The sequence below is a fragment of the Lygodium microphyllum genome, chromosome 20 (genome assembly GCF_053477565.2).
Source record: "Lygodium microphyllum isolate KBCC chromosome 20, Lygodium_microphyllum_v1.1.10, whole genome shotgun sequence".
Lineage (NCBI taxonomy): Eukaryota > Viridiplantae > Streptophyta > Polypodiopsida > Schizaeales > Lygodiaceae > Lygodium > Lygodium microphyllum.
In genome coordinates, this window is record NC_141154.1 from 72462543 (window position 1) to 72482564 (window position 20022).

A 20022-nucleotide genomic window follows, 5' to 3' on the forward strand; every position below is an offset into this window, starting at 1 on the left:
CAGGGTTTGGCGTTATAAAGCAGCTACTGGATCCAGGAGAGCTGGAAAGTGTGCGATGAAGGCCAAGATGATGGATTTCAATGTTAGGAAGTTATGTGTATCTAGACAAATCTCGAATCTGAGTCCATTGGTCCACTCAAAATAAAAATATCCACTTATTGGAAAGTGTGAACACAAAGGACATGAACCGATTATTTTAATAATTTAACCTTAGGCTTATTAAAGGAGGGCTAAAAACTTAAAAAACTAACGAGACAAGGGGGCAAATTTTTGACACTCTCTCTAAATTTGATTGGTGCCACTTCAAAAATTTGCACCCTCTCCAAATTTGATTGGTGTCGCTTCGATCCACATCTTCACACAAAGAGAGAGAGAGAGAGAGAGAGAGAGATTACTAATCCACACAAAAGAGGAAGAAAATGAGTGTAAGATTGTTGAATTTCATGAAGGAATGAGAAATCTGATTTTTTAGTATTTCTCTCTTCTCTCTCCTCTTTGTTATTGTTCCTATGCATCAATTCAAGAGAGAAGGGGAAGGGTGTGTTGAAGGATGTGGATCAAATGATGACCTTGGAGTGACAGAGGACGTAGATCGAGCTGAGAGAGTATGTAAGTGGTAAAGAATGAGTGTTAGTGGTGGCTGCCCCTCTATGAGATATGAGCCTTGAAATCGTGGTTTCTATGTGTAAGTGATCTTTTGTTTTGTTTTATGATAAATGGTTGAAGAAATTTCTTGAGGATGATTGATATTGGCTCCCCATGCCATGTTTTCTCAGAAATTCTATGGAAAAACCAAACGTTTTAATAGTATAATAATTTTCCCTTAAACCACAAAACCCATAAGTTGTGGTTTTCATGGAAATAATAGAATTTTGGGGTTTTTCTTAGGTTTTTTGAGTTCATATGAGATGAAAATGAAAATGGAAATAATACTGCATATACTTGATTAGAAAAACCAATAACTCTAAAATATCATAAAATTTTAAGTAGCACGAAGAAATTTGATGCTAGCCTCTATCAATGTCGCATGTACGATTAGTTGAAAAAACATTGAAGGGTTGTTTTTACACTTCACCTAGCTTGTTTCTAATGGTAAAATGCTTGAGAAAAATGGTCATCCACAGTTGCATCGAGCATAACATGCCCATCAAATCTGGATGCATTGCAATTTCTTTCCAAGCATTGACCTACATGGACTTGTAAGGAAACTCGAGCTTAGGGTAGATGAACGGTTTTTTAGGGCAAGCTTGGTAAGAAAATATCAAATCTCTTGGATCGTTCAAAATATATAAGAGCAAAGTGTGTATGTATGAGCTTTATGTTAGAGAAGCATATCTTGGGACCAATCCCCAAGGTGTAGAAGAGTTGTAGTGGGGTCACGAAATTCAGCCAGATGGGTACCTCCTTTATGTTTGTATTACGTGGTATACTATACCAAGATGTATGGGATCTCCCTCTAAGGAGTAGGGAAGGCCAATCGTTGGAGTATGTTTCACTACAAACACAATATCTACATTAGCAATTAGGGCAATGTGTTCCTTAGATGATCTTGACTGCGAGGCATGTGGGGTTGTCTTATGAGTGTTATAGAGGCTCAGCTAGTGTCTATAGCTAGTTTCAGGCCCATTTTAGGTCTCGAGAAACTGATGATGGGACCTGAAATGGGTCGGCACTGGCTATAGCACTAGCCGGACCTCATACTCATGACACACAAACACCCTCACAGCCTCGCGGACCAGGAGCGTCAATCTAATGCTGAAGGACAAACTGTCCTAAAGCTTAATTCCTGCGTTTATAGTTTATAGTCTAACGTTTCCCTAAAACTCCTCAGAGGGAGATCCCAAAGTACTTAGGCATAACGCCTCATCACACACATATATAGGAGGCACTCCATCGACTAATAGTCGGAGCCCCACTGCAGCTCTCCTACATCTCAGGGATTGGCCCTTTGATGCACTACTAGACATATAACACATACGAGTACAAACTCCTCTCAAGGTACCAATATTTTACATTCCAGGATGTACCATTCCTCACTACAATTTTTCCCTTAGGACCCAACGGCTAACCTATAGCTTAGGACATCCTCTCACGCTCATCGTTGTTCTCAACCTAAGGAAGACATGTGCCATGCATCCAGGAGGTTTTTCTAATACCTTTTAATTATTATGCTTAATGCAAATCGTGTATGGCTATGTGCTCAGACAAAAGAAAGATCAGCATCGTGAATGGTGCATAAAGCATTCTTTCCATGAATTTCACTAACACGTGCTGCGTTGAAAGGAGGCACCGAGCCATGTGCTCATGCTACCATCCTCTTTATTTAAACCGTTTCCTATATGCCAAGTGTAATGCATAAATCAAATCTTTTCTTATCTTTCAATGTTTCAGTCCCTTTTCATCCAACTCTTAGCACTTTGCATCATTGATCAGTTAGATAGGGTTTCTATGAATTTTTCCATTTTAAAAGAATGATAAGTACACACAAAACATAGAAACGGGGACAAACCGAGGCCAACCTCGTGCTTTTCCATAGTTATACATTGCACAAACATAGATACAAATTTTCCTAATTTTCCTCAGCCCATTTTCCATTTTTTCCTAATTTTAAACCCATTTTCTCCATTTTTAGGTATTTTTCCCTCTTTTTCTTTAATAAATAATGACTACAAATAAAAATTGATTGTGGGCTATGGCCCTTAGGTTCATTGACAGCAAAAACTCAGATTTAGTTGGTCAACACGCATACAAACAGAAACACACGCAAACACAAACACACAAGTGGAGTATGTACATTGGATGCGGGTACAGATGCAGATTGGGCTGGTTGCATGTCAGATAGAAGATCTACTAGTGGATTCATGTTTTCCCTTAGTAGTATAGCAGTTACATGGAGCAGCAAAAGGCAACCTACAGTTGCTTAATCGAATACAGAGGCTAAGTATAGAGGTGTTGCTGTGTTAACATGTGAGGTGGTATGGCTGTAAAAGTTATTAGGCGATTTGGATGTGCAGAGACATGGTGCAGTTGTCACTCATTGTGACAATATGAACAACATACAATTGTCACTCATTGTGCAGTTGTCACTCATTGTGCAGAGACATTGTGACAATATGAACAACATACAATTGTCACTCATTGTGCAGTTGTCACTCATTGTGCAGAGACATACATGGTGCAGTTGTCACTCATTGTGCAGAGACATGGTGTTCTTTAGTGAGCTTCCTCTTGTGTATACAGTGTATGTTTGGCGTAGTAGCTCAAGCAAGTCCCCCCATTACACGATTCTTGACAACTATGTCAGGCACTAGCATTGAATGTATTATCGGATCAGAGTCATGCATTATTATGTGCATATTAACCATTGTTATCACAATCTTTTCATTTAAAGATCCATCATCCTTAGTGGATGACTATGCCCTCTTAGCCTCACAACTGCTCCCTAATCTTTCCTTTAACTCCCATGGATTATTACTCAAGGTCACTCCATGGGTGCTTCCCCATAGTGACCCAAACTCAAGCATGGTGTCACTTTCTGGGTAAAGAATAAAGTAATCAGTCACATGCCTAACTAAAAATCCCACTAAACCATTTATAATGGACAAAGTATCTTTTGGGTTACGGGGATTCCTTAGATTGGTCATCATGCTATTTACCATAATTGTAATCGACCAATTTTAATCATCCACCACTACTTCAAGACGGCTCTTAATTATAGAATAAGGCTAATAGGTCTATTATACGACCAATATTTGGAAATCGCCACTTGTAGGAAGCTCCCAACAAATGCACCACCTATCGAGATGGAAAATGGGCACCTCACATTGCCTACAGGCACTAGCCAGGCCTCTCTAACTCTCACAAGACAACCCCATACGGCCTCACGACCAAGAGTGTCCAAGGGACACACTGCCCTAATTGCTACTGTAGATATCACGTTTGTAGTGGAACGTAGTCCAATGATTGCCCTTCCTTACTCCTTTGAGGGAGATCCCACATATCTTGGTGTACTACACCAACCTAATACAAACATAAAGGAGGCACCCCTTCCACTCAATGTCGTGGCTCCACTGCAGCTTTCCTACACCTTGGGGATTCTCCCCAAGATGCGCTGCTCTAACATAAAGCACATATGAACACACTCTGCTCTTATATATTTCAAACATTCCATGATATAAATGTCCTCACTTGACAATTTTCCAAATATTCGAGCATCTAGCCTACAACTTGGGTTTCCTCACAACTCAGCATCGGTCACATGTTTAGCAATCACTTGCTATGTATCCAGGACTTACCATGTGATATGCATAATGCAATTGTGGATGACACACCTCATACTTAAACATTTTACAATAAAAAAACCATTCATGTGAGGTGCAAAAAAAATCCTTTAATAATTTCCAAACTACTCGTAATTGTGGCATTGCTAGAGAGTAGCACCGAGTTTCCTCATGCTACTAGTCTCTCTTAAATTTAAGCGGTGATCGGTCTATATGCTATGCATAATCAAATCAATCAGAATTTGAAGCATTTCAACGACCACTCACTTTCTCAACCCCTCTTCTCTCCTATCGCTTAGGTTTTGCATTCGTTGGATAGGTATAACATTCATTTTTGGGTAACTTTTCATGTAGAAATCAATAAAAACATACTCTAACATAGAAAAAAGGCTAAAATGAGGCTTAACCATCATGCTCTAGCCTTGCTATATGTTTGCAAACATAAAATATATGTTTTCCTAAATTTTGTAGGCACAAAAACTAAAATTGTCCTTATTTTCTCTATTTTTCCTCATTTATTTATTCATAAAAATATGGTATTTTTTAATTTATGTATCTTGCCTAATCATATTGATTGGACACTGGTTTTTATCATTTTTTTATCCCATATGAACTTCATTACCCTACATGAAACGGAAGCAACTCTCATTTTCCCTCATTTAAGACACATTTCAGGTTTTAATTTATTGATTATGACTATGTATGACTACAAGCTCTACATTTCATCTTGTGCAGCCCTCAAACATACTTTACACATGATTCATATAAAATTTCTTTCCATGCACACATCATTAAAGCCATCAAAATTTAAAACAATGAGATTTTCTTTGTAAAAATTAAGCATACTGCTTATTTGCATGTTACATGTTTTTATGAAATGGTTTTGGGCAACCAACAGACCCATCATGAGTTCCCAACAATGTTCGACATTGCCTCTCATCCTCCTTTTGATCTTGGAGCAATCCAGTCCATGCCGAACAAACATCCTTCATCCTCTCTTCTTCTTAATTTTTTATGTGTGATCAACCCCTTAGAGGAGAGAGGAGGAGGAGCGAGAAAGACTTAATTTTGTTCTCTTCAACCGAACAACCATTGCTCGAGTGAAGACTGGCAAACGGAGGTGAAAAAGTGTGGGAGCTCATTGGTGTGAGATCACTCGGGGGGTTGTTTCTCTCTCAGGCCCAACATGGCCTTCTCCACCAAATCCTCGTGGATTTGGGAGGCGGCAACTTGGCGGCATGCGATTTGGAGAAATAGTCCCTCCACAATTTGAGATTTTTTTAAAGGGAGCCCAAGGCACCCCCGAAGTCCATGCTCAAAATATTTTGACCTTTGGCCTAATTTGGCCTTCATAATGCTCGCCTCACAAATCTTGCATGTCTGGCCTCCGTTTCGAGTGCCGAAAATTTCTGCCAGTTTTTCCAGTTTGTCTTAAGGTCCCAAACTATCGATCACTTGCTCTAGCTCAATCCAGCATCCGAAAAAATTATGAAAATTTTGCAACTGCTCTTTGAAATCGCTTTTGAACCGCTTCTTCCGTAGCTTGTAAAATTTGCCAAATTCATCCCTGCTGCTTCCAATGAGGTTCAATTCCTGCCTTGAATTTGCACTTCTCCTCTTCTTTTCCACACTTTAATAGGCTTTAAATTATGTTCTCAAGTGTGGTTGGGCTCCTTTGTGATGAGCTTGATTAGAGTCGAGGGTGCCACGCTAGTAGATGCTAGTGAGGTCTTAGGGAAACTAGTAGGATAGGGTTGAGGAAGTTGTGAGTTGCAAGCTTTGACTTTGGTTGATAGACTTGTTAAGTCTCAATCGACTTATGCATTTGAGGTTCTATGGGCTTTGCAGTCTGAGTCGTTTGTGGCACTAGGGTATTTTTGTTCACGTGGCTTGGTTTGTTCAAGGTTGCAATGGGCGGCATTTGAGTAGTGCCCTTGGCCATTTTGGCTTTAGGTACCCATATCCAGGTGTTACCCTCATAATAACCTTGCACTCGCAATAAGATCTTGGGGACCCATAATTGCTTGACCATTCGTCCATGCTGCCAATAAGTCCTTCTTTGCCTCCTAGGTTTTGAATACGAGCTCCTAGCCTTATGAGGTCCTGATTGTGTGCTTTTGGGTGGTGGCCCTTGATGTTTAGGCATCCATTTGTACTGTGGTGCATGGGATTTGGCTTTTATTTTAGCGGTTTGCTAGCTTTGAGGTTTCGCGGGTTGGGACGAGTTACAACCCCCTTCCTTAGGCTTGGTGGTGGGTTGTTCTAGCAGTTGCTTTACAGGATTTGATGGAGCCACACTACCCTTACTGAAAGCCGTGACTATTCATACATTGCCAATAGTAAGGTGAATACGCTATGAGTCATAGTCGATGTTGCAAAGTGTTTGGTTTTTGAATGTACATCCTAACAGCTATTTCGTACTTACATCATTTACATTTAGTAACACATAAAAGATCATTGGCATGCTTTTAGACTCGATAGAGACTGCAACCTTGCACTTTTCCAAGTGCATATGATCAACCCCCAAATGGGCTGAGTTTGGTGTTTGTGGGTTGTAACTGTGGTTTGCTGATGTCGGGACAAAAAATAGGCCTGACACTAGCTATAGGCACTAGCCAAGCCTCTAACACTCTCAAGATAACCCCACACCACGGCCTTGCGGCTAGGAGCATCTAAGGGACACACTACCCTAATTGCTACTAGAGATACTGCATTTGTAATGGAATGTAGTCCAACAATTTCCCTTCCCTTCTCCTCAGAGGGAGATCCCACACATTTTGGTATACTATACAACATAGCACAAACATAGGGAGGCAACCTCTCGGCAGAATCACTGTGGCCCCACTATAGCTCTCCTACACCCCAAGGATTGGCCCTAGGATGCGCTGCCTCAACATAAAGAATATACAAACATAATCCACTCTTGATTTTGAACGATCCAAGAGACTTCAATATTTCCTCACCAAGCACTTTCCTCAAGAAATGATTTTCTAGCCTAAAACAAGGTTATCCTTACACACTCCACATTGGTCATTTATTAGGCAATCAAGTGCTATGCATCTAGGTTTTATACCATGTGGCATGCATAATGCAAAAGTGTATGAAAATTGTGTGAAAGCAGTTTATGACTAGAAATCAGCCACGTGGTGTGCAACGACAATTCTTTAATGATTTTCAGCCTATGCGTTATTGCGGCCTTGCTAGAGGCTAGTGCCAACTTTCCCCGTGCTACTAGTCTCCTTAAACTTAAACTATTATCAACCTATATGCTATGCATAAACCAAATAAATCAGAATTTGATGTATTTCTAGCAACCCCTCACTTTTACAATCCCTCTTCTCCCTAACTGTTTAGGTTTTGCAACGTTGCATAGGTGTAGGATTCATTTTTATGTCATTTTTCATGTAGAAAGCAACAAAAATAAACTCTAACATAAAAACAAGGCTAAACTAAGGCTTAATCCTCATGCCTCAGTCTTGTTACACACTCACAAACATGAAGCATATTTTCTTACTTATTGAGTGAAAAAACCTATTTTTCTTTCATTTTCTCTATTTTTTCTTATTTATTTACCCCAAAATTATGATATTTCAAAGTTATTAGTTTTTTAAATGAATTATTCTCAACATTATTTCCCTATCAATTTTCATCTCATATGACCCCAAGAAACCCAACAAAACCCCCGATTTCCATCATTTTCATATAAATGGCAACTTGTGGGTTTTGCATGTTTTGCAGAAAATCATTATATCATTAAAGTTTCTCATTTTTTTCTATATTTAAGAGAGAATGCAACATAGTAAATCAAGAACAATCATTATCAAACACTTCCTTCAACCATTTTTCATAAAATAAAAAGAAGGATTGCTTACACACAAGAACCGCAGGTTTCGAGGCACGTATCTCGAATCCGAGAGGTTGTTCATGCTTTTCTTTTTCCACTGATGCACTCTCCTGCCTAATCTATGTCCTCTACCACTTCAACATCATCATTTGATCCAAATTCGTCATCACACCCCAACCCTTTCTCTCTTGAATTGATCCATATGAATGGGCAGCATGAGGAGAGAGGAGAGAGAAAGAATAAAAATCAGAATTTCATTCCCTTTATCATATTACACATGGTTACCATCAAAATCTTGCACTCTCTGCATAGATAAGGAATCTCCCTCTCTCTCTTTACATGATTGAGCATCCAAGAGGCACACAAATCCCAAAAAAATGTGAGGCCAATCAAAAAATGCCCCCTCCCTCCATCTCAACATGTTTTTTGCATGTTTTTTTCATTTAGAGTTTCATGTCATTTCATTTATAAAATGTCAAGTTCAAAAAACCACCTTCACATTGCGGCGGAAGGGTTTTCGGCCTGTTTGGGGTTGCAAACGGACTCCGATTTGTGATTCGATCGGATGGCTAGCTTTGTGATGTCAAAATCTATAAACTTGGGCCCCATCACATACTTTAGAGCTCCTAGATCTAGTAGCTGCTTTAGAACGCTAAACCTCATAGGGATAAAATGGGGAGTCAAACGATCTCTAATCGATGAATCGAGACTTGCGTTGGATTCCTGACATTGAAATGCATCTAGGAGAACTCTAGCTCTGCCATCCACCGCCATTTTATTTTTCATGAAAATTGGCTCTTTGACATCTTTCGGATACTTTTTGGCTCCAAAATGGGCTCCAACGCTCCAATAATTGAGTTTCATGTCCTAAAATCCATCTCTCAACTGATTTGAGTCCAATGATCGAGAGTCAAGATATTAAAGTTAGTACCCTCATTGATCAATGCATCAATGGCATGTGTTTACTTGGCAACAACAATCATGTGCATGTAAGCAGGAGCTACGACTTCCTCATCTTCATCTTCAATTTTCGTGATAGTGGCCACTCATACATTGACAGGGTTAGGTTATTTATGCAAGCTCCTAGTAGCCATCATGCAAATTGGTACTGAGGGCGTGTCACTAGCCTTACCAATTTGTAATATATCAAATTCATTCCTATTAAGGTTAAAGGGGATTTTTTTTTCTCCTATCCTCCTATCCGCGATGGTCGAGCTGGAAGGGGGAAGGGAATAGACGAGCCAGCAAGCTCCTCGCTGGAGCTTGCTCGGCTTCACAGCCATGCGAATGGACATGTTGAGGGGGGAGGATTCCCTCCCCTCCCCTATATAATTAGGGAGGGTCGTAGGCTACAGGGAGAAAGGGGAGAACATCCGTGGAAGCCGCCATACTGCCAGCGGGACTGACGAAGAGGAGGAGAGGGAGCCGTCGTGAGTCGCCGCTGGGCCAAGTGCGCCACCACCTGCAACGCCGCTACTGCCACTGCCGCCATCATCTGCCGCCTCCATCCTCTCTCCCCACGTGGCCTTCAAGCCACAGAAGCTTCTTGAAGCTTCTAAGGGGGGGGCTCCTCTAAGCCCCCTTCTCGTGGAGCCACTAAAAGCCACCTTAGCCCCACTCCCCGTGGCCTCAAAAACCACTAACCCCCCCATGCTTTATAAGCCTTAAGGCCTTTCTCCCTTAAGCCCCTTCCGATAATCCCCCAAAGAACTAAGGCTTGAAAAGTCTTATCCACCTTAACCCCCGTGTTTAACTTATTACCCCCTTCTTGTGCTTTTTACCCCCCTTTCACCCTTCACCTTTCCCCTTTGTTTGGGAACTTACCCCCGTGTGTCCAGAAATCCCTTCAAGATCCCCTTTTTTTTACCCTTTCAAGGCCCTTCATATGTTTGCGAAACCACACTCACACACACCCTTTTTACCGTATATATACTCCTATAGGGCCTTTTTAGGCTTTGTAAACCTTTCCCTCCCGAAGAAGCTAAGACCTTAAAGGTCTTATTACCCTCTTCTCGTGGTCAATCCCTTAATGACTCCTTGTCTCGAAAGAGAGAAGAAGAGTATTGAAGTGACGGTGGAATTTCGAAAAGGAGTGTAAAGCTGCCTTCATGTTCGACGGATTACAACTGCGATGCCGCCTAAGAAAGTCCAAGGAGTAGCTGCGGGAGGATCATCTCCCGCTATCCATGTGGATATCTCACCCCAAAACCACGTTTTTCCTTCTTAATTTTATATCGGTTTTAATTCAATCATGCATGATCAATTGTTAGGGATAAGATATATTTTGTCCTAGTTATTTACGATGAAGGAATTTAGTTTAAATTGAACATGCAAAATGGATAAAGTATAAACATAGTTTTCCTTCAAATAGCATTATGCACTGAAACGAATTATGAGAAAGATTATTTACCCACTAAAGTAGTATACTTTGGTCAAGTCTAGAAGGTATAATTTTGCATCTTGCACTATTAACCCCTATTCTTTTTACAACGAATAATCATAGAAGGTGCAATTCATGAAAGGTTTCTTACAATGCTTAAACTCTAGGACATTATCATGCTAACTGCATAACTTAGCAAGGGAAAGATTGCTTATTTGGCATGAGTTTTGTTCGCAAGGAAAAAGGAAGAATAATTGAATTTTCCTAACCTCAAATTGATAAAGTTTAGGATTGAAAAATCAATTGATACATAGATAGAAAATCGTACAGAAGTGATCTCGATATTACCTTCTAAAAGTTAATCGAATTAATATAAACTTAGAAATACCTATGCTGCGAAATATGCATTGGAATGATTTAAAATCCAAGAAACGTGTATACCTTAAATACTTGCCCACCTTCCCTGATTATAGGGTCAATAAATCATAAATGTAAAAGAACTAGGGTTTGTCCCTGGGGTTCTTAAAGAAAATAATAAAAGGAGACCCTAGGTCTGTGACAAACGTTAGCTTAAAGAAACTGAAACGGATTGTTTCATCATATATTATGATGCAGGACTTGCGCAGCAAGTACGAAGTCATATGGTCTTGTGATTGATTCACAAGAAGAAAGGTTAAATACCCTCAACAAGGATGGCGGATCCTTACGCAGGTTATCTTGAAAAAGGATGTATTCTTTGATATCCTTCTAAGTAAGGAAGGTTAAAAAAACCAGAAACTAAAGTATCCAATGAACTTTAGGGTTGACCAAGTTGGGTTAATAGGGTATGCCCTAACCCAGAATATAAAGGATCTTGCCAAGTTGCAAGGTACCCCGGATCGAGTGCTAGATGCATTCAAAAGGAAAGATTCCTTCCTTAGCAGTTTGCCAACAACAAGATCGATTAACGGAAATGTTTGTGCTTGCTAGAGATTTTAGAGCACTGTTTGATTTATGAATTACAAATTAAATGAATATCTATACTTCAGGTTGAAGGCCTGAAGGGAGAGGCAGCTTCAGTTACCCCCGACTGCCTGCCTGACCCTAACCAAGGGGGTTGTTGACTGTGCCGGGAATGTGGACGAACCCGCCGCGAGAGGTCTCTCCGTTGAGCACTACTTGGAGCAGGAGGACGCTTGGGTTCCAGAGGGGGCTCTGGCCATAAATCCCTCGCCTTCCGGGTCCTGCACAAGAGGCTAACGTGACTCGGGATTGGATCTCGAGGCCTACATACTAGTCTACGGGCAGAAGCTTGGAATATTGATCTCTGTGGATTACTGGATAACCTTCAGGCGGAGTATGGACAAGCCTACGAGCGGAACTCCTTGTATTTCAAAGATAAATATGATGATATGTTAATAAAGAACTTGTTTGATATTGTTTTTCTATGTCATGTGATAAGATTACGTGAAGGAACCAGTGCTTAACGGTTTAATTCAAGAAGCTGATTGTTACATGTCTAACTAACGTGTTAGATAATTATCTAACTAAAACAAACCGAGGAAAGTGCGGAGGATGGGCCATGGGTCCGTCCTACGGTTGGGTGGTCCCGGTTGGCGGGGAACTTTTCTCAAATCTCGAAGAACAGCAGGATGATTGTCAAAGGACACGAACAACAAAAGCATTGACCTAGAGTTATGTCTTAACCGATTTACGCTGTTTTAGGGGAACGGAATGGGACTATGCCTTATGGCAGAGAGGTTGAGCTTTGCATCCCTCTCGTTTCCCATTCTCTTTGAACCAAGTGCAGCATGAATGCGCTTCGGACTTGGTGTTTCTGCATAAAGTAGTTCGCTTGGGTCCGATGCTAGTTGCTGTTAGGAAATGACCAATCAGGAAAACCCAAATTCCAATTGATCCTAAGTGGGAATGGCCAGAATACTTCCGCTACGTGGCAGATGCGGAAAGCCCTAGATCACAAACCCCGTAACATTCCCTGGGAGTGCCGGGCGGAGCTTTCTAGACATCCTTTCTGATGGACTGCTAAGACGTGTCCTGGATGATACTAGTGGACACGTTACAGTTGGTATCAGAGTCGACCAATAATGGAATTGTTTTTATGAAATCTCAAGAAAATGAAGTAAAGCAATTGTTACTGTCCAAACATTTCCTTACCTTCAATGCTATCTTGCAGAATTACGAAGCGTGGAACAAGTTTCTGGTATTTCGAGTCATGTTTATGACTGCAATGCATTCTCCGCTTTATCGACAAAGGGTTGAGATGATGAACATCCTAGAGCAGATTTATAATCCCTCACCTTTGTATATGGAACGAAGATGGACGGGTGCTTCAGGAATCTACTATATAGCCGCCCACCAGTTTGCTTATCTACAGACCAACCTAAAGAGGATCAAGTGGTTGGAAGACCTGAAAGTCGTGAAGTTGTTCGTTTTTGTGGAAGCTCACGTAAATTCGACTTTACATATTCAAGGTCAGAGGGTTGAGATGAACTCATATGTATATGAGGAAGTAACTCGTGTAATCCCCGCCGACAGGATTAAAGTGTTGGTCTGCCATGAGAAGTATAGATTCCAACGGAAAGGATATCCTGAACTTCCAATGACTTATCGATTCCTGAAGATCCATGACCCAAAACTTTACTATTACACAGTTCCTGTAGATAAATGCAATACAACGTTGTTCTCCCCAAACTAAATGTAACAATTGGCTTATCATCACATGAAACGTTTTATTCAAAAGGGCTATGCCCATGTAAATACAAATAAAGACTTCTTTTTATCAATGTCTGGCTGTGCATAAGAGTTGATAAAAAGTTAAGTAGCTACATTGTTTACGAGATAGCTGAATTAAAGATAAGCTAACGTCGATTATTGTATAATAACGTTAAGAAAACCTTTATTCAGGCACAACCCCAGGTACAGGTTCCTAATTCGCTTCCTACATCAAGTACTGCTGTGATCCAGGAGAATAAGTTCTTTCTCAAGCAGATTAAGCCACCCGAGTTTGACGGGAGAGGCAGATTCGTTCAGGCTGATGCTGAAATTTGGATTGAATCCATGGAGGATTACTTTGAAGTAGCCGGTACTGCACCTGCCAATCAGGCTATGCTCGCCAAGTTAAAACTCACCGGCGAAGCCTGACTTTGGTGGAAGCAATGGTCTGGGATCAAGGGATCGCAGAGGGATCCATTACCTAGGAGAAGCTGAAGAAAGCCGTGCAGGGTAGATACTTACCACCTGCATATCACACGCAGAAAATGAATGAGTTCTACGAGCTAAAACAACTAGGACTCACTCTGTAACATGTCTGCTAGTATCATCCAGGACACGTCTTAGCAGTCCATCGGAAGGGATGTCTAGAAAGCTCTGCCCGGCACTCCCACGGAATGTTACGGGATTTGTGATCTAGGTCTTTCCGCGTCTGCCATGTAGTGGAAGTATCCTGACCGTTCCCACTTAGGATCGATCGGAATTAGGGTTTTCCTGACTGGTCATTAACTAACAGCAACTAGCGTCGGACCCAAGTGAACTACTTTACGCAAAAATGCCAGGTCCGAAGCGGATTCACGCTGCACTTGATTCAAGGAGAATGGGAAACGAGAGGGATGCAAAGCTCAACCTCTCTGCCATAAGGCATAGTCCCATTCTGTTCCCCTAAAACAGGTGAATCGGTTAAGACATAACTCTAGGTCATTGCTTCCGTTATTCGTTTTCTTTGACGATCATCTTGCTGTTCTTTGAGAAAAGTTCCCGGCTAACCGGGTTCTGTATGCTTCTGTATGTGTTCTGATGGATGAGAGTGTAGCTTGGGAAAGTTTTCCAGCCTTGGAAATAGGTGAATACAAGTGCAAAAGAGCTGAAAGAAGTGAAAGAAGTAGCTGTTGAAGACTCAAGTGAAGACTAGAGTGAAGTGACAGTAGTGAGCTATGAAAGGACACTGTAGTGGCTCTGGTGACTCTTCATATCAGACATACCTCTTGGGAGGGGTATCCACGACCTAAGAAGGATTATTGAGAGTGATTTTGAGAGATTGTAGTGAGGATATGATGTATTATTGATGGAGAGAGAGAGAGAGAATCAGAGATAGTCAATTCTACTGAAACAGAGTGATTGTATGTGAGAGATTGAGAGAGAAGACTATGAAGATATTGAAGATGAATACTATGTGATGTATTTCCATTCAAAGATGGTGTATTCCTTTGCTTTCTTTGTTCTATTGATGGATTTTATGAAGATAATGAAGAATATGGTTGATTCTATCAAAACCGTGGGAGATCTACATGATGTTGTATGAAGATTTGTTGTGCCTGGTGTTCTTTTCTTCATTGTGATCATATGAAACATGATAAACAAGCTTGTTGATGTTACAAGATAGATTTTCTTGCAAGAGAATTCCCTTTTCCTTGGTGTTCCTCTCGGGGCTCCAGATGGTGACGAAGACTACCATTGTACTTAGTGAGAAAGATCTTGTTATGGAGATCATTAGGGCCTTTCTTCCCATGGAAACCTTGATGTCCATACATACCATGATGGTCATACATACCTTGCTATCCATACATACCATGTTGTGCATTTATCCCATCCTACCCACTATAGCCATGCTATCATTATTTCCATGCTTTCCATTACTGCCATGTTGGCCATTAATACCATACGATCCATAACGGGGAAAATCCAAATAAGTTCCATTGGGGCTCCTAGGAAGAGTAGGGGACCTATCAATGGTGGGTGAGGGTCTCACCAGAGGGTTGGTTGAATGGATGATGGGGGAGCTCTCGTCATTAGTATGAGAGGGTTCACCGACTTCATAGGTAGAAGGGGGAATACCCTTGGATCCCAAAATGCCCTATGGGCCATCTAGTGGCTCTAGTGGTGGAGGTTGTCAAGACTTGCAATTACACTCATTTGCCTTTTCTTGGATTGAAGTGGTAGCTAACTGAGCTACAAGAGTGGTGAGATGCTCTAGGATTTGTTGAGTCCTAGAGTTTTAGATAGCCATTTTCTCAATGGCTACATCAATTTTAGACATCATCTAGTGATGGTTGACAATCATGTCATTATACCTCTCCATGTGACAAAGCTCATGCCAACATAGAGTGTGCTTAACTAGGCTATAGGGATCCCTATCAAGCACTTCTTCATGCATATCACCATGATAATCTTGTGCCAAGCTAGGTTAATGATTCATTAAGTTCGTAGAGTCCCTAATCTCCCTTTGGACCTCTTTATGGGCCTTAATTTTTCCTTTCTGGCAAGCTATTTAGATGTAGTCCAATATACCCACTCTTAGTAAATGGGGTGTAAATTTTAGTGGGAAACTTCAATCAATGAGATTTTTTATTCAAATCAAAGGGAGGAAGTCCTCTTCAAGATGAGCTATTAAGCTTTGTGACATAAAATGATCAGAGAATTCTGCAATTGTATTTATGTGCTTGTCCTAGAGTGGTTTGCACCTTGTCCACAGTGATCTTAGTGCACAAAAATGGTCATAACTTTTGGACCGTTTTCACAACATGTAGGGTTGAAGGTCACCACAGGGGTTTGGCAAGAGAAGAATGTATGGGGGTTCAAGAGCTTAGACTCTAGAGATGGTAGAGATAAGAGAAGGGTTGAAGGTTTCAAGCCAAGTTCTTGAATATAAGTGACATCATGGTGAAGGTAGATTCAAGGAGAGAAGTAGACGGAAGAGAAGGGGTTCAAAGAGATTGAAGATGTAGAAGAATACTTCCAAAAAGAATTAGAAAATATAGAAGAATACTAACAGAGATGAAGCCTGTCTGTTTCTTTCAGCATTATGAGAAAATGTAACTCTAATAGAAAAAAATGTGTATAAAATAATACCTTCCTCTATGCTGCTCACATTGCCAATCTGATCCTTCCAATGGCTCCAAAAGGGGGTTTAAATACTAGGACACCTGGCCAAAATCCTGCCAGATCGCTTCTTCTTCATCTCCCACTTTTGGAGTGCTGTTCACTGCCTAAAAACAGTGATCGCGCATCGTGCGATTTCTCTAATCTCTCTTTTTACATAAAATCCTCTCAAATTAGTTGAAAGCTACATGCTTTCTTTTACATGTCATCCTAATCTAGAAGTTGTCTATAGTTTTATAGTTTTTTTTATACAAGAGATAATATCTAGAATATTAAAAATTGATTAAAATCTAATATTTTTGAACCATGGACACTAACACTAATGTATAAAATGGCATTGGATTTCTAAATCTGAAAGGAAGCCACACTCTAGATATTTTTTACACAGTTCCATCCCCTCCTAACCTGCACATCCTCTGGCATGTGCCATAGTCTTAAAGATTTGCAGTGTCAGAAGAAGTATCTTCTACCATGTCGATGTTTTCATCTTCTGCCTCTTCTTCTTCCTCTATGTCTTCATGCTCTTGAATTATATTCAAGTCTTCTAGCTCATATGTTGAACCTTCTCTTCATTTGAAGAGCTTGATTCCTTTTTCAGCTATGGGTATCTTCATGCTTGTTCCATCCAATTCAGCCAATGAATATGTGGCATTGTCATGAACGACCTTTACCACATATGGGCCAAACCAATGCTTCACTATCTTCCTAGAAGCACTATATTGACTATCTAAGCTGCTATCATAGACAAGCACCCAGTGTTGAGTGTTGAAATGACTTGTTTTTTGGCTGATTTTTGTTGTTTTTGAGAGCTGAATGGTTGATTTTATGGGATGATTGGTTGATTTGGAAGTGGTTTGAGAGTGTTTTAGATGATATTGATTGTGTTTTGGAAGTTCGTGATGTTTGTTGGTGGTTCTGTGATGTTCTGATAGGTTCTGAATGGTTCTGTATACCTTCTGTTTTGTTCTGTTTTGGTCTGTTTTGTTCTGATTATCTTCTGTAAGGAGGGAAGGAGTATTGATTGATGAAGATTGAGAGCTTGTGAAAGTTTATTGAATGGTTTGTGAGAGTTTGAAATGGTTTGAGAATGAGTTATGAGGTTTTGATAACCTTCTGTAACCTTCTGTAGGTCTTCTGTAGAGCTTCTGCTTCTGTTCTGTCTCTATTCTGTTCTGTACTGTAGCTATTCTGGTACTGTTCTGTAGACTGTTCTGTATGCTTCTGTAAGTGTTCTGTGGAATGTATGTGTGACTTTGGGAAAGTTTTCTAGCCTTGGAAAGAGGTGAATACAAGTGCAAAAGAGCTGAAAGAAGTGGAAGAAGTAGCTGTTGAAGACTCAAGTGAAGACTAGAGTGAAGTGACAGTAGTGAGCTGTGAAGAGACACTGTAGTGGCTCTGGTGACCCTTCATATCAGACATACCTCTTGGGAGGGGTATCCACGACCTAAGAGTGATTATTGTGTGTGATTTTGAGAGATTTTAGTGAGGATATGATGTATTATTGATGGAGAGAGAGAGAGAGAGTCAGAGATAGCCAATTCTACTCAAACAGAGTGATTGTATATGAGAGATTGAGAGAGAAGACTATGAAGATATTGAAGATAAATACTATGTGATGTATTTCCATTCAAAGATGGTGTATTCCTTTGCTTTCTTTGTTCTATTGATGGATTTTGTGAAGATGTTGAAGAATATGGTTGATTTTATCAAAACCGTGGGAGATCTACATGATGCTGCATGAAGATTTGTTGTGCCTGGTGTTCTTTTCTTCATTGTGATCATATGAAACATGGTAAACAAGCTTGTTGATGTTACAAGATAGATTTTCTTGCAAGAGAATTCCCTTTTCCTTGGTGTTCCTCTCGGGGCTCCATGTTTTTGGTGCGCAGCCGGGGAATCTTGCCATCAACAAGCACCGGAAGAGGCTGAAAATGAAGGAAATGGCATTGCCAAGAAGAGAAGAATTCAATGGATGTTTGTAAAGTTCTTTCTTCCACTGAAGAGTTGGAATTTCTCATAATCAAAGCCACTTTCCACAAGAAGTTCATCCCACAATGGTGGAAACACATCACCATCATGATGCATGCTCTATGTGGTGGACAGTTTCCTCTTCCTGTTGAAGCAGCAGAAACTTGCATCTTGGTGGCAAACTGTTTGGGAACAAACTGAAGAGCAGAAACAGAGAGAATGACCATCCATGGAAGATTTGGCATTCATTGAAAAGTTTCCAGACAACATCAAGTGGGAGATTGTGAAGAAGCTTCAGGAGTCTTGGTCTGTAGAGGTTCACAGGGACAAGAAGGAAAAGAGTTGGAATTTGTTCGTGGATGTTCAACAGCAAGATACATGGGATGCTTGGTGTACTGATAATCTTCTGTTTGTTCAATTAGCAACCCACTGGAAGTTGGTAGACACAGTGTTTTTCACAACATGCACTGTTGAAACCATCAGAAGCTGGCATTACTATGATGATGGCACCACCACAATGCTCAGACGTATGCATTTTGACACCTTCAAAACCGAATACCTTCCCCTGTGTAGTGGCATGAAAGCAGAATTCAGGGACGTTGAAAAGAAAGAAGTAGAAGAAATGTTGGCAAGAGAGTCCTACAGAGACTGAGGCCTTCTGTTAACCCTCTGTGGAGCACTAACAACATAGTGGAGCCAACCCCCTGATGAATGATGCAATAAAGAGGCAAGCGTTAGAACGAGTCCAGAGGTACGTGAGAAGAGAGAAAGCAAAAATCAAGGCTGAGAACGAGCTAGCAGCAGAAGCCGCCTTTGACGCCCTTGCGGAACTCTTTACAGAAGTCCCAATGGCACATCAAGCCCTTCCTCCTCCTGCTGGAGGTCCACTTCCAAGCCAGATCCGTCCTGGAAATATTGATGACAGGCCAGCAAATGTAGTCCCATTGCCAATTTTTAAGGGAGAGTACAATGAAGACCCCGATCTTCATGTAGCAGAGTTTATGGTAGCGTGTGTGGCTAACAATGCCAGAACCCCTGAGCATTGGTTAGCAATATTCCCCGCCACTTTCAAGGGCGCGGCATTTCAGTGGTATGAGAGACAAGCAGCAGGAACTTTTGGCACATGGGACGACCTGAAGTTGGCCTTCCTCACTAAATTCAGCCGTGAAGGTTTTGAAGAGCGGATGAGAGAGGAATTTATGAACCTAAGTCAAACCTTTGGAGAAAGAGTAGAAGCCTATGTCTCACGAATGGAATCCATCCTGAAGAGATGGACTAACCATAATCTAGATGATGGCATTCAAAAGGGAGTGTTTCTCAGAGGATTACAACCAGAAGTCCGTAAGTTTGTGGAGCTACAAAGACCAGCCACCCTGCAAGCTGCAACAGAAGGAGCAAGACTGTACGATGAAGTGGAAGCTAGATTAGCGATGAATACAGGAAGAGGAGTCCTACCTCCTCTGGTGCCAGGAATGATGTACCCACCAAATGCAGTTGCAGGGACTGTTCCCTATCCCTACCAACAGATGTCCCCAGTATCACAGTACAGTGCACCAAATCCACAGTGGCCACAATCCCTGCCTCAAATGATGGTTCAACCACAACAACAATGGTCCCAACCAATTTCCTCAATGCCAAATCAGCAGCAACAGTGGAACCCTACCAACTGGAGTCAACAG